Genomic DNA, 15,547 nt, shown 5'->3' with positions numbered 1-15,547 from the left:
CAAAATCTGTGGGGCACAACAAAGGCAGTCCTGAGAGTAAAATATATAGTGGTACAAGCCTTTCTCAAGAAACAAGAAAGTTCTCAAATATGCAACCTAACTTTATACCTAAAGGAGCTGGAGAAAGAACAACAAAGAAAGCCTAAACCCAGCAGGAGAGAGGAATAATAAAGATCAGAGCAGAAATCAATGAAATAGAAAAAAAAAAAGAACATATCAATGAAACTAGGAGCTGGTTCTTTGAAAGAATTAATAAGATTGACAAACCCCTGGCCAGACTTATCAAAAAGGAAAGAGAAAGGACCCAAATAAATAAAATAATGAATGAAAGAGGAGAGATCACAATCAACAACACCAAAGAAATACAAACAATTATAAGAACATATTATGAGCAACTCGACGCTAACGAATTCAACAGTCTGGAAAAAATGGATACATTTCTAGAGACATATCAACTACCACAACTGAACCAGGAAGACACAGAAAACCTGAACAGACCCATAACCAGTAAGGAGATTGAAATAGTCATCAAAAATCTCCAAACAAACAAAAGTCCAGGGCCAGACGGCTTCCTTTGGGGAATTCTACCAAACCAAAAACTAAAGAAGAATTAATTCCTATTCTCCTGAAACAGTTTCAAAAAATAGAAATGGAAGGAAAAGTTACAAACTCATTTTATGAGGCCAGCATCACCTTGATCCCAAAACCAGAGAAGTATCCCATCTAAAAAGAGAATTACAGACTAATATCCTTGATGAACACAGATGTGAAAATTCTCACCAAAATACTGTCAAGTAGGATCCAACAGTACATTAAAAGGATTATTCACCACGATCAAGTGGGATTTATTCCAGGGCTGCAATGTTGGTTCAACATCCACAAATCAATCAATGTGATACAACACACCAACAAAAGAAAGAACAAGAACCATATGATACTCTCCATAGATGCTGAAAAAGCATTTGACAAAGTGCAGCATCCCTTCCTGATTAAAACTCTTCAAAGTTTCAAATTCTTTCAAACAGAAGCAAGGGAAAAACCCACTGCAAATAGCATTCTCAATGGAGAAAAACTGAAAGCTTTTCTGCTAAGGTCAAGAACATGGCAGGGATGTCCATTATCACCACTGCTATTCAACATAGTACTAGAAGTCCTAGCCTCAACAATCAGACAACAAAAAGAAATTAAAGGCATCCAAATCAGCAAAGAAGAAGTCAAACTATCACTCTTTGCAGATGATATGATACTTTATGAGGAAAACCCAAAAGACTCCACTCCAAAACTGCTAGAACTTGTACAGGAATTCAGTAAAGTGTCAGGATGTAAAGTCAATGCACAGTATTCAGTTGCATTTCTTTACACTAACAACAAGACAGAAGAAAGAGAAATTAAGGAGTCAATCCCATTTACAATTGCACCCCAAACCATAAGATACCTAGGAATAAACCTAACCAAAGAGGCAAAGAATCTATACTCAGAAAATTATAAAGTAGTCATGAAAGAAATTGAGGAAGACACAAAGAAATGGAAAAATGTTCCATGCTCATGGATTGGAAGAACAAATATTGTGAAAATGTCTATTCTGCCTAAAGCAATCTACACATTTAATGGAATTCCTATCAAAATCCCATTTATTTTTTTCAAAGAAATGGAACAAATAATCCTAAAATTTATATGGAACCTCGAATAGCCTCAAATGACCTCGAATAGCCAAATGAACACTGAAAAAGACAGCCAAAGTTGACAGCATCACAATTCCAGACTTCAAGCTCTATTACAAAGTTGTCATCATCAAGACAGTATGGTACTGACACAAAAACTACACATAGATCAATGGAACAGAATAGAGAGCCCAGAAATAGACCCTCAACTCTATGGTCAACTAGTCTTCAACAAAGCAGGAAGGAATGTCCAGTGGAAAAAAATACAGCCTCTTCAATAAATGGTGTTGGGAAAAACATGCAGAAAAATGAAATTGGAAAATTTCCTTATACTGCACACGAAAATAGACCCAAAATGGATAAAGGACCTCAATGTGAGAAAGGAATCCATCAAAATCCTTAAGGAGAACACAGGCAGCAACCTCTTTGACCTCAAACACAGCAACCTCTTCCTAGGAACATGGCCAAAGGCAACAGAAGCAAGGGCAAAAATGAACTATTGGGATTTCATCAAGATCAAAAGCTTTTGCACAGCAAAGGAAACAGTTAACAAAACCAAAAAACTGACAGAATGGGAGAAAATATTTGCAAACGACATATCAGGTAAAGGACTAGCGTCCAAAATCTATAAAGGGTTCAGCAAACTCAACACCCAAAGAACAAATAATCCAATCAACAAATGGGCAGAGCACATGAACAGACATTTCTGCAAAGGAGACATCGAGATGGACAACAGACACATGAATAAATGCTCCACATCACTTGGCATCAGGGAAATACAAATCAAAACCACAATGAAATACCACCTCACACCAGTCAGAATGGCTAAAATTAACAAGTCAAGAAATGACAGATGCTGGTGAGGATGCAGAGAGAGGGGAACCCTCCTGCACTGTTGGTGGGAATGCAAGCTGGTGCAATCACTCTGGAAAACAGTGTGAAGTGTCCTCAAAAAACTGAAAATAGAGCTACCATATGACCCAGTGATTGCACTACTGGGTATATATCCTAAAGATACAAACGTGGTGCTCCAAAGGGGCATGTGCACCCAAATGTTTATAGCAACAATGACCACAATAGCCAAACTATGGAAAGAACCTAGATGTCCATCAACAGATGAATGGATAAAGAAGAGGTGGTATATATATACAATGGAATACTATGCAGCCATCAAAGAAATTAAATCTTGCCATTTGCGATGATGTGGATGGAACTAGAGGGTATTATGCTTAGAGAAATAAGTCAATCAGAGAAAGACAACTATCATATGATCTCCCTGATATGAGGAAGTGGAGATGCAATGTGGGGGATTTGGGGGGTAGGAAAAGAAAAAATGAAAGAAGATGGGATCGGGTGGGAGACAAACCATAAAAGACTCAATCTCATAAAACAGACTGAGGGTTGCTGGGGGAAGGGGGGACGGGAGAGGGCGGTGGGGATATGGACATTGGGGAGGGTGTGTGCTATGATGAGTGCTGTGAAACGTGTAAACCTGGCGATTAAGAGACCTGTACTCCTGGGGATAAAAATACATTATATGTTTATTTAAAAATTTTAAAATTAAATTAAAAAATTAAACAACAGAGAAAGATAAAATATTCAAAATTATTGTTATTAAAAAGACATGTAACAATTAGCAATATGCTTTATGTACCACACTTAGCACTAAGGAAAGAAATAAAAGATTGCTTCTTGTTATTAAAAAAAAAAAAAAAAGTTGAGCTGGTAAATTATGCTATTTCTTTGTACCAGTCTTTGTCCTTACAATATGTCAGCTCAGTTACACTCATTTCAGGAGGTGATGATTTAGATGTGTTTTCAAAGGTAGGTCTGTGCTTCAAGAAATCAGCTATTAAAAAAGAGGCATTTCTACAGAAACAAAAGAAAAATGGCTAATGATTAGATAAATATAAAAATCAGTGTATATGTGGTAAGCACATTGTATGATTATATTACATATAAAGTTTACATATACATTTATATATTTATTTATAAATAATTATATTTACATAAATATATCAATTTATTATTACATACTATGTATGTCTCTCTGCATGTGTACATATGATCACCCAAGCATGCTCAGGAAATTCATACCATTATCACCCATTTAGAAATTAAAAACTGAAGCTTATAGAAATTAAGCAATTAGTTGCCATCAGTACCACCAACACAATTATATGTAAAGTAAATAAGCAGATTCTAAAGAGTAACACAATGAAAATGAGGTGGCAAAATTAATTCCATATATATTAAGAGAGGGAGAAGCCTGTATCTTCAGAGAGTAGAAGAGCCTCCTCAGATCAAACTGACATGATGTTGCTCTGGTCTAAGCACAGGTCACCTAAGAATGTGCCAGAATGGGTTAGAGAGAGCCCTGGAATTAGAGGACATATTTGAATTATGACTTCCACTTGGTGGTTGTGTGGCTGACAGTATATCTCAGTATCTTGGATCTTTGGCTTCCTTTTTTCATGAAGCAATAGAATGTACAATTACAAAAGTGTCTTTCACTCTGAAAAGATTTTTATCTATCTTATCTATATTGGTTTGAAGAAATGTACAGAAATATGCAATCTTCCTTTGAAAAGTGCTTTCCAGTGGGGCATTTCATGCTCCCTCTAAACACAAATAGATGGATAATATTATTTCAAGGTAGAATTATAGATAATAATGCGATGAAACAACATTTCATACAACAAAAGTGTTAACATCTGTTAAAAGAAGAAAAAACATCTTAAACCATTTAGGAAAGTTACAAGTATTCGTGATACCCATTACACATATTTTCCAAAAACAATTGACATTTTAAAAGGAAGGATCTACATGATTATGAAACTTATTTAAGGGCCACCTCAGTCTAGGTGAAATGGTATACCATCAAAAGTAGCTTATTAATTACTCATGTGTTAATTTTGATGCATCCATTTTTTAAAATTAAATTTATTTATTTGCAGCATAACAGTATTCATTAATTTTTCACCACACCCAGTGCTCCATGCAATCCGTGCCCTCTATAATACCCACCACCTGGTACCCCAACCTCCCACCCCTCCAACACTTCAAACCCCTCAGATTGTTTTTCAGAATCCATAGTCTCTCATGATTCACCTCCCCTTCCAAGTTCCCCCAACTCCCTTCTCCTCTCTAACTCCCCATGTCCTCCATGCTATTTGTTATGCTCCACAAATAAGTGAAACCATATGATAATTGACTCCCTCTGCTTGACTTATTTCACTCAGCATAATCTCTTCCAGTCCTGTCCATGTTGCTACAAAAGTTGGGTATTCATCCTTTCTGATGGAGGCATAATACTCCATAGTGTATATGGACCACATCTTCCTTATCCATTCATCGATTGAAGGGAATCTTGTTTTTTTCCACAGTTTGGTGACCGTGGCTATTGCTGCTATAAACATTGGGGTACAGATGGCCCTTCTTTTCACTACATCTATAACTTTGGGGTAAATACCCAGTAGTGCAATGGCAGGGTCATAGGGAAGTTCTATTTTTAATTTCTTGAGGAATCTCCACACTGTTCTCCAAAGAGGCTGCACCAACCTGCATTACCACCAACAATTTCAGAGGGTTCTACTTTCTCTACATCCTCTCCAACACATGTTATTTCCTGTCTTGCTAATTTTGGCCATTCTGACTGGTGTAAGGTGATATCTCAATGTGGATTTAATTTGAATCTCCCTGAGAGCTAGTGATGATGAACATTTTTTCATGTGTCTGATAGCCATTTGTATGTCTTCATTGGAGAAGTGTCTGTTCATATCTTCTGCCCATTTTTTGATATGATTGCCTGTTTTGTGTGTGTTGAGTTTGAGGAGTTCTTTATAGATCCTGGATATCAACCTTTTGCCTGTACTGTCATTTGCAAATATCCTCTCCCATTCCGTGGGTTGCCTCTTTGTTTTTGTTTTTGTTTTTTTACTGTTTCCTTTGCTGTGCAGAAGCTTTTGATTTTGATAAAGTTCCAAAAGTTTATTTTCGCTTTTGTTTCCTTTGCCTTTGGAGACATATCTTGAAAGAAGTTGCTGTGGCTGATATCGAAGAGATTACTGCCTATGTTCTCCTCTAGGATTCTGATGGATTCCTGTCTCACATTGAGATCTTTTATCCATTTTGAGTTTATCTTTGTGTATGGTGTAAGAGTGGTCGAGTTTCATTCTTCTACATATAGCTGTCCAGTTTTCCCAGCACCATTTATTGACGAGACTATCTTTTTTCCACTGTATATTTTTTAAGTTATAGTTTTTTATCCAAAAAGTTTATAACTCAAAATAATTCCTTATTTTCCCCTAATACTTCCTCACTTCAAAATGTTCTCCATTTGTACTTTGTATACTATAGTAACTGAATGATAACACATCAGTCAACTCACTGATTGATTTGGGGGGATGAAGTGTATCTACTTGTATTTTAGAGACATTATAAATTTTATCTTTATTTACTGATAATTCACATGGCTCTAACTATTTTGGGCATATAGGAATATATTACTAGGCAATTTGTACAGCTACAGGATCAGGCTCTAAGCTTGGGCTGCTATGAACAGGAAAGCTGCCACTGTCACTGAGGGAAGCTGTCAACTCAGGAAACTTCTGGTTGCAAATCTCCAATTTTTCTACCATGATCTTTTCCTCAATATAGTTGGTTAGTGACCTTCTTTCTTTTTCTCTCCTAAGTCAGATCTGAATTCAATTCTCCTGAATATACTGATGAAATAAGAATCACAGTCAGAGAGGAAGTCTGAAAAACATGATATTAACATTTTAGGCTCTTCAGGGCAATCCATTAGACAAGAGTTTCACATCCTCAGTGTTATGGTTATTTTAGTCCAGATAATTCTTTGTTGAAGGGAGCTGTGCTATTGATTGTAAGATGATTTCTACCCACTCATTACACTCCTCATTGTGACAGTCAAAATATCTACAAACATTGCCAAATATCCAGCAGGAGAAAAAATCACTGCAATTGAGAACAATTAGTGCTTTGCATTCTGCAGGTCACCACACATTAGAGTGTTACAAAATCATTATTTGAAAAACACATATAGGTTAGAAAAAAGTGTATAGAATATCTTACAATACTAAGCTATAGTATAGAAAGCACAGGTATTATAATAGGTAGGTATTGTTTCATAATATTTTCAGTTCTGTCAATGTGTGTGACTGTGTGTTTACTGAACTCATAGACTAATATATTTCCTATTATGAATATCAGTCCATTTCATATTGTAGATGCTTGTCAAAAGTTTGAAAACAACTAGTTTACAAGATGGCAAGAGAAGTAGATCCACAGCATACCCAACAATACTTTTTACTCTAAATATGACCAAAAGAGATCAATTAGCATTTCTTCCACTTCTTGCACTATATCCCTACCTATATAAAATTCAGCATTATTGAACTTGTTTGTTTAATCTTTCTCTACTACTACTATACCACCTATAATCTCCTTTTTATAAAAAGATTTTCTTTCTTTCTTTCTTTCTTTCTTTGAAAGAGAGAGAGAGTGCTGAAGTGGTGGGCAGGGGTAGAGGGAGAAGCAGACTTCCTGCTGAGCAGGGAGCCCCATATAGGGCTAGATCCTAGGGCCTTGGGATCATGACTTGAGCTGGAGGCAGAGGCTTAAGCAACTGAGCCACCAAGGCACACCTACCTATAATCTCTTTTACATGTGCTCTATGACAGAAGTTTTGTCCCATAATTTTCACAAATTTAAGTATATTTGGCCTTAAATATCGGTAAGATTATATAGGATGACTATGATAAGAAATAAAATGCAGAGTGACATCTTGTCCTATTCTTATGACTGAAAAAGAAACCATATTGCTAAAGAATATTTTATACTTAAGAATCAAAGTTATGGGCACCTGGGATGCTCAGTCCTTAAGCTTCTTCCTTTAGGCCTCCCTGCTCAGCAGGAAGCCTGCTTTCCCTCTGTTTGTGTTCCTGCTCTTCTTGTCTCTCTTTTTGTGTAAAATAAATAAATAAATAAAACCTTAAAAAAAAAAAGACTCAAAGATGCATATTGATGGATATGCATCCAGTTAGGTATCTGGAAATATCTGTGGATAAGCCACAGCATGTTTAATCTGTATAACTGTGATAAACAAGAGAATGATTAGAGCCAGTATGTTTTGTAGGATATGCTTTGGCTATTGTGCAAATATAATATAATGTTCATAGCAAAGGGTATAACTCAACAAGTGCATTAGATAGAATCCTACAAAGGCTAAATATTTTTGAAATAAAGTATTTACATTACAAAAATAGCCACAGATATTTTTGTGATGAAAATATTTTAATCCTTAAAAGTATTTTGAAATTTCATATCTCTCATAGGAACCCAATGTTAAGCAATGTTTGTTCATTTCAACACTTCTATTCAATGAATAGTGCTTTACTTAAGTTAATCCAGCATTAAACCTTATAATACAAAAATAAAACCACCATGATGCAGATTTACATAATGGTTCTCCCTTAAGGAAGCTGTTAATCTCTACATGATTCATTTTAATATTCAACAATACCCTAATAATAATAAAATAATAAAGTTCAATTTATACTATCAAGAAAATATATGTTTATAAAAAAATAAAAATTTATACTATCAAGAAAAAGTCTTATAATATTATTAAAGATGTTAGTTATGTATTTAATACAAAGAATACAGCTATACTAGACAATGTCACATGTTGAAGAATGATGTTCTAGGTGCCTTTTTTGTCTGGTACTTCATTAAGTTCATTCTTTTAAAAAGAACATCCTGCAGCAATGGCCACAGTCACCAAACTGTGAAAAAAGCAAGGATATCCTTCAACAGATGAATGGATAAAGAAGATATGGTCCATATATACAATGGAGTATTATGCCTCCATCAGAAAGGATGAATACCTTTTTTGTATCAACATGGGTGGGACTGGAGGAGATTCTACTGAGTAAAATAAGTCAAGCAAAGAAAGCCAATAATCATATGGTTTCACTTACTTGTGGAGCATAAGGAATAACATGGAGGACATTGGAAAAAGAGAGGAGAAGTGAGTTGGGGGAAATCAGATAGGGAGATGAACCATGAGAGACTGTGGACTCTGAGAAACAAACTGAGGGTTTTGGAAGGGAGAGGGATGGTGGGGGTTAATGAACCTGGTGGTGGGTATTAAGGAGGGCACGTATTGCATGGAGCACTGGGTGTGGTGCATAAACAATGAATCTTGGAACACTAACAAAATAAAATTAAGTTAAGGAAAAGAACATATTGCTAGTGATAAAATTATGATATGAAGTCATTCTTTTAATTAATTAATACTTCTTGTTTTCTCAAATCTTGACTCTATTTCACTTGCCTGTATGAAATAAATGTTAGTTCCCTATCAGTTATGTTCAACAATCCTAAAAGGTTTAATGGCCCTTTCATTCCAGCATAACAATTTCTGATTTGCATAAGTCTGCATTTAATAAATCTATTGTTCATGGCCCTCACGTTGAAGCGATGTTGACAGGATTCATTGAATTCCAGAATTTTTGATGACTGCATTTGTCACCAGATCCTAAAGTCTCACATTTTTCCAGTTCATGTGTTAGGTCTCAGGGGACTCCAGAGTTAAATAATTCAATGCCAGTACTTGTTTTATGGACATATCATCAAGTCTTGTCATGACTTTATATCAATGGAAGCATTTTCCACAGTGTTTAACTCTCTCACCCTATGCCATGTGGTCCTTTACTGCATTTTCTTGTAAGTCAGGAAACATTCTGCAATCATAGGAAAAGTATTGTTGTCAGTTGACTGAAGCAGGACTGTGAATATCACCCCATAATTTCAAGTAAGAGAGATGAAATTAGAGACATTTTCCACTTTCTCTTCTCCCTCAGGGCTGGTTTTAAGCTATATTATGAAATAAATTTTAGCAGCTCCCAGAATTCCACTTCTGACCCTTGCTCTGTGTCATAAACAGAGCAACTTCTTAAGGTTTATTTTATATAATTCTTCAAGCAAGTTTGGAACTTGACACCTAACTTAGTACACATTGTCCATGCATTCAAATAAGTAATGGTTTATTCTTTGCTACTTTAGATCTTGTGGTAGCATAATTGATATTACCTTCATTGTTGACTACTGTAGTTAGGTTCTTGGTACCCATTTTATCCCACTGAATGATATTATTGTGAATGATTGCTTGTTCTGCAGAGAATGCATTAACCATCCAAAATGGCATGGGATTTTCACTTGGTGATAGTAAATACATAAGATTAACAAAAATGATGCTTGATAGACCAAATTAATATTAAAATATCTGTGACCAGTTTGGCTTGATGCAGTGCAGTTGTGTGTGATTAAAATTCCAATTCCAGAGGGGGGCAAGATGCAGAAGTAGGAGATGCTATTTCAATTCATCCCCTAAAGTGAGCTGATTATCTACCAGAACACTCTGAACAGACATGAAATCATCCTGAGATGTAGGATTATACAATTCTGGATCTCTATGGTGGCAGAAGACACCAGTGGACAGGTAAAGCTAAGTGGGAACATGGGACTGATATCAGAAGATAAACAAAAGGGGGAGGGAGCCACCAGAAGCGACCCATTGGAAAGTAATATCCCAATATGAAAGTGTCCCTGTGATTGGGGACCAGCATTAACTTGGAGTCTGGGTAAAAGCACTCAAAAAGAGCAAATGATCTTAAAGGGAAATTGACGGAATTGGGTGGTTAGGGGCACGGGCTTAAGCCCACAGACCCAGGATGGCTACCACTGGTGCCATGCCAGAAAGAGTGTGGCAAAGCATCCAGGCCTGGTCCCTGAGCCACTGGCACATGTGAGAGTGTCTGGGTGGTGGTGCGCATGAGAGTCCGGTGTGGACACCAGCCAGTGCTCTCCAGAACCACAACCTTTTGTACTCTACATGTAGGTTTTGAGACCTGGGTCTGAGCCACACTCCACATCCTCCCCTGAGAGAGGTCCATGTGGGCGTTAGCCAGTTCTCTCTAGTACCAGTGAGAGTCTGAACACACCCAGCCTCTGCTGACAGGGAAATCTCAGTGTTCCATCTCTGGTTGGGATCTCTCCAGCAGTCTAGACCTGCCCAGACAGCTGGGGCAAAGGCAGTCACTGGAAGCCAGCTCTCCGGACTAATACTGCTCACCATTTTAGTAGCACCACAGTACAAGTTGTAGCTCCTGAGAACCCTGAGACTGTGGCTAGGGAGGTGCTCTGCAAGTGGGAAGTGGCAGAGGGGAGTCTGTGTGCTCTGGACCACCCAGAGGGGGAAAAACTGAGACTTTGCACTGAAATGGAGGTCTGGGTGCAGTTTGCTTTCCTCTAAACCTCCAAAGAACCACCAAAAGCTGCCAAGGGGAGAAAAACAGAACAAAAACAAAAACAAAACAAAAGCAAACAAACAAAACCTTTAGAGAACAAAAGCCTGAAAAACTGGTATCCTCAGAACCCAGCCCCTTGATAGGGGGCACAAAGACTCAACTCTAGCAAGACTGCCTAAAAAACCATGCAGCAAACCCCTCCCCCAGAAAGCCACCCCCCCAAAAAAAATCCCACAAAAAAACCCCAAGAGGACAACCACCCCAGGGTCCCCATAAAACTGCAAACCCCAATATCAGGGGAAAATAAAATATTAAGCTCCTGGTATTGCCCTAAAACCTGTATATTTCATAAATACAACTTTTATTTTTTAATTCATTGTCACTATTCTCTTCTTTTTAATTTTTAAGCAATCTTTAACTTATTTACTGTCACAATGAGAGGTTCAAGACAACAAAATCCAAAATAACTGGGTTAAAGCCATAATAACTTTTTAACTTGAAATTTTTTGATACATATTCCTGTGTTTTTTGTTTTTGAGTTTTGGTTTGCTTGTTTGTTTGTTTGTTTTTGCTTTTCTATTTTTTTTTTTTTTTTAGTATTCATATAGAGATAAGTTTCAAGGTAATCCTCTTTCCCTAATCAATACTACCCCTAAATATAAACCAATTTTAATCCCCCTTTATCTTGGGAAAGTTGAGTCCTTTAACAAAGATATCAAGATACACCCAGGAAGAATCAAAATAAACTTCTTCCCACACACTGAGAATTTATAACCATGCTCCCATCTTTTTCTTCTGTCAGTGTTTCTGTGTATTTGTTTTTGTTCTGGTAGTATATAAATCTTATACCTGGGATTAATTTTGGTTGGGTTCTTTTTTTTTTTTTTTCCTTGTCATTTACTTTTGTCAGTCTTTTTGTTTGTCTGTTGTTGTTTGGATACTTTAAAAATCATACCTTTGGGGCCCATTCAGGCTGGGCTTCTCTACCTCTCTCTTTTCCTGTCTCTCTCTTTCTCTCTCTCTTTTTTCTTTCTTCTTTCTTTTTTGTGGGGTCTCCCAATTGCTCAGAAGTGTTCCAGGGTGCACCCTCCCTGGATTACGGTTGGTACATTTAGTTACACATCCCCTCAGCCATCTCTCACCAAAATGGCCAGGAGGAGGAATGTCCAACAGAGGAAAAAGCCAGACACTGTGCCCTCTCCATCAGAGCTATTGGATATGGATATAAACATTATGTCAGAAAGGGAATTCAGGCTAACAATTATCCAGGAAATGGCTAGGAGGAGAAAAGCACTAATGACAACATGGAACTTATAAGCACAGAAGTGAAAGCCACCAGGGAAGATGTTAACAATGCTCTCAATGAGTTCCAATCTAATCTAAATTCTCTCAAAGCTAGGGTAACCAAGACAGAAGATAGAATTAGTGATCCAGAGGACAAACTGGTAGAGAAAAAGGATCAGGGGGAAGCCTGGAACAAACAGCTTAGAACCCACGTTCCAATGTCAGAATTATTGGAATCCCTAAGGAAGAAGAGAAAGAAAGAAGACTAGAGGATATAGTTGAACAAATTCTCCATAAAAAATTTTCCCAATCTGAGGAACCAGCTTTTGTGTCCCAGAGGCAGAAAGGCCTCCCCCTAAGATCACAGAATCTAGAAAGACCTCGTGACACGTCATTGTGAAACTGATGAATTATAATTTTAGACAGGAGCTCTTGAGAGCTGTTAGGGGGAAGAGATTCCTTACCTACCAAGGAAGCTCATCAGAATAATGTCAGCCCTGTCCACAGAAACCTGGCAAGCCAGGAAGAGCTGGCAAGACATATTCAGGGCACTAGATGAAAAGAACATGCATCAGAGTACTTTATCCAGCAAGACTGACATTCAAAATGGATGGAAAGATAAAGAGCTTCCAAGACTGGTAAGGTTTAAAAGAATATGTGACCACCAAGCCAACACTACAAGAAATATTAAGGGGGGTCCAATAAAGAAGAAAGAACCAAAAAGTGCCATTGAACAGTAATTTATGGGGACAATCTATAGAAACAAGAACTTCACAGGCAACATAATGTCAATAAAAACATAACTCTCCATAATTACTCTCAGTGTGAATGACCTAAATGCTCCCTTAAAAAGGCACAGGGTTGCACATTGGATGAAATGACAGCACCCATCCATATGTTGTCTACAAGAGACCCATTTTGAACCTAAGGATACATCCAAACTGAAAGTGAAGGGATGGAGAAACAACTTTCCTGCCAATGGGCCTCAAAAAAAGTCTGGGGTAGCAATTCTCATATCAGATAAATTAGATGTTAAATTAAAGACCATAGCCAGGGATACATAAGGACACTACATCATTCTTAAAGGGTCTATCCACCAAGAAGATCTAACAATTGTAAATATTTATGTCTCCAATATGGGAGCAGCCAGCTACATAACACAACTGTTAATCAAAATAAAGAGTCATATTGGTATGAACATATTAACAGTAGGGGATCCTAACACACCACTCTCAGTAATAGACATATCATCCAAGCAGAAAATCAATAAAGAAACAAGAGCATTGAATGACACATTGGACCAGATGGACCTCAAAGATATATACAAAACATTCCACCCTAAAATGAGAATACTCATTTTTCTCGAGAGCAGAACAGAATAGATCACATACTGGGTCACAAATCAGGCCTCAACTGGCACCAAAAGCTTGAGATTATTCCCTGCATATTCTCAGAACACAATGCTTTGAAACCAGATCTCAACCACAAAAAAAAGTTCAGAAGGAATTCAAATGCCTGAAAGCTAAAGACCACCTTGCTTAAGAATGTTTGGATCAATCAGGAAATCGAAGAGGAACTTAAACGATCCATGGAAACCAATGAAAATGAAGACACTTTTGGTCCAAAGTCTATGGGATACAGCAATAGTGGTCCTGCGGGGGAAATACATAGCCATCAAAGCCTCTCTCAAAAAATTGAAAATTCCAGAATACACCAGCTCTCTTACAACTTAAAGACCTGGATAATCAACAACAAATTAATCCAACCCACACACAAGAAGGGAAAGAATCAAGATTAGAGCAGAGATCAATGAGATAGAAACTAGAGATACAGTAGAACATATCAAGAAGCTAGAAGATGGTTTTTTGAATCAATAAGATCGATAAACCACTGACCAATCTAATCCAAAAGAAAAGAGAGAAGACCCAAATTAATGAAATTAGGAATGAAAGGGAAAAGATCATGACTAACACCAATGAAATAGAAGCAATCGTCAGAAATTATTACCAACAGTTATATGTCAAAAGTTAAGCAACCTTGAAGAAATGGATGCATTCCGGGAAACCTATAAACTTCCAAGACTGAATCAGGAAGTAATTGACAACCTGAATAGACTAATATCTAGTAATGAATGAGATTGAAGCAGTGATCAAAAACCTCCCAAAAAACAAGAGCCCAGGATCTGACAGATTCCCTGAGGAATTCTACTAAACATTCAAGGAAGAAATAATACCTATTCTCCTGAAGCTGTTTCAAAAAAAATGAAGCAGAAGGAAAACTTCCAGACTCTTTTTGAAGTCAGCATTACCCTGATCCCCAAACCAGGCAGAGACTCCACCAAAATGGAGAATTTCAGACCAATATCACTGATGAATATAGTGCTAAGATTCTCAACAAGATCTTAGGTAATAGGATCCAACAGTACATTAAAAAGGTATTCCACCATGACCAGGTGGGATTTATCCCTGGGTTGCCAGGGTAGTTCCACATTCACAAATCAATCAATGTGATAGAACACATCAATAAGTGAAGAGAGAAGAACCACATGGTCCTCTCAATTGAAGCAGAAAAGCATTTGACAAGATACAGCATCTATTCCTGATTAAAATGCTTCAGAGTATAGGGATAGAAGGAACATTCATCAACTTCATAAAAATCCATCTATGAAAAACCCACAGTGAAAATCATCCTCAATAGGGAATATCTGACAGCCTTCCCTTTGAGATCAGGAACACAAAAAGGATGCCCACTCTCACCACACTTGTTCAACATAGTGTTAGAAGTCCTACCAACAGCATCAGACAACAAAGAGAAATAAAAGTTATTCAAATTGGCAATGAAGAAGTCAAACTCTCTCTCTCTTCACAGATGACATGATACTTTCTATGGAAACCCCAAAGATTCCATTCCTAAACTACTAAAATTCACACAGCAACTCAGTAATGTGACAGGATACAAAATCAATGTACAGAAATAGGTTGCTTTCTTATACACTAACAATGAAAATACAGAAATGGAAATAGATTTCATTTACTATAGCAGCAAGAATCATAAGATACCTGGGAATAAACCTAACCAAAGTAGTAGAGGATCTGCACTCCAAGAACTCTAGAACACTCATGAAAGAAACTGAAGAAGACACAAAAAGATGGAAGAGCATTCCATGTTTATGGGTCGGAAGAATAAATATTGTTAAAATGTATATTCTGCTCAAAGCAATCTATACTTTCAATGTGTTGGAGAGGATGTGGAGAAAGGGGAACCCTCTTA

This window comes from Mustela lutreola, chromosome 8, assembly GCF_030435805.1.
Source record: "Mustela lutreola isolate mMusLut2 chromosome 8, mMusLut2.pri, whole genome shotgun sequence".
Taxonomy (NCBI): Eukaryota; Metazoa; Chordata; class Mammalia; order Carnivora; family Mustelidae; genus Mustela; species Mustela lutreola.
Note: the sequence above shows the minus strand (reverse complement) of the source record.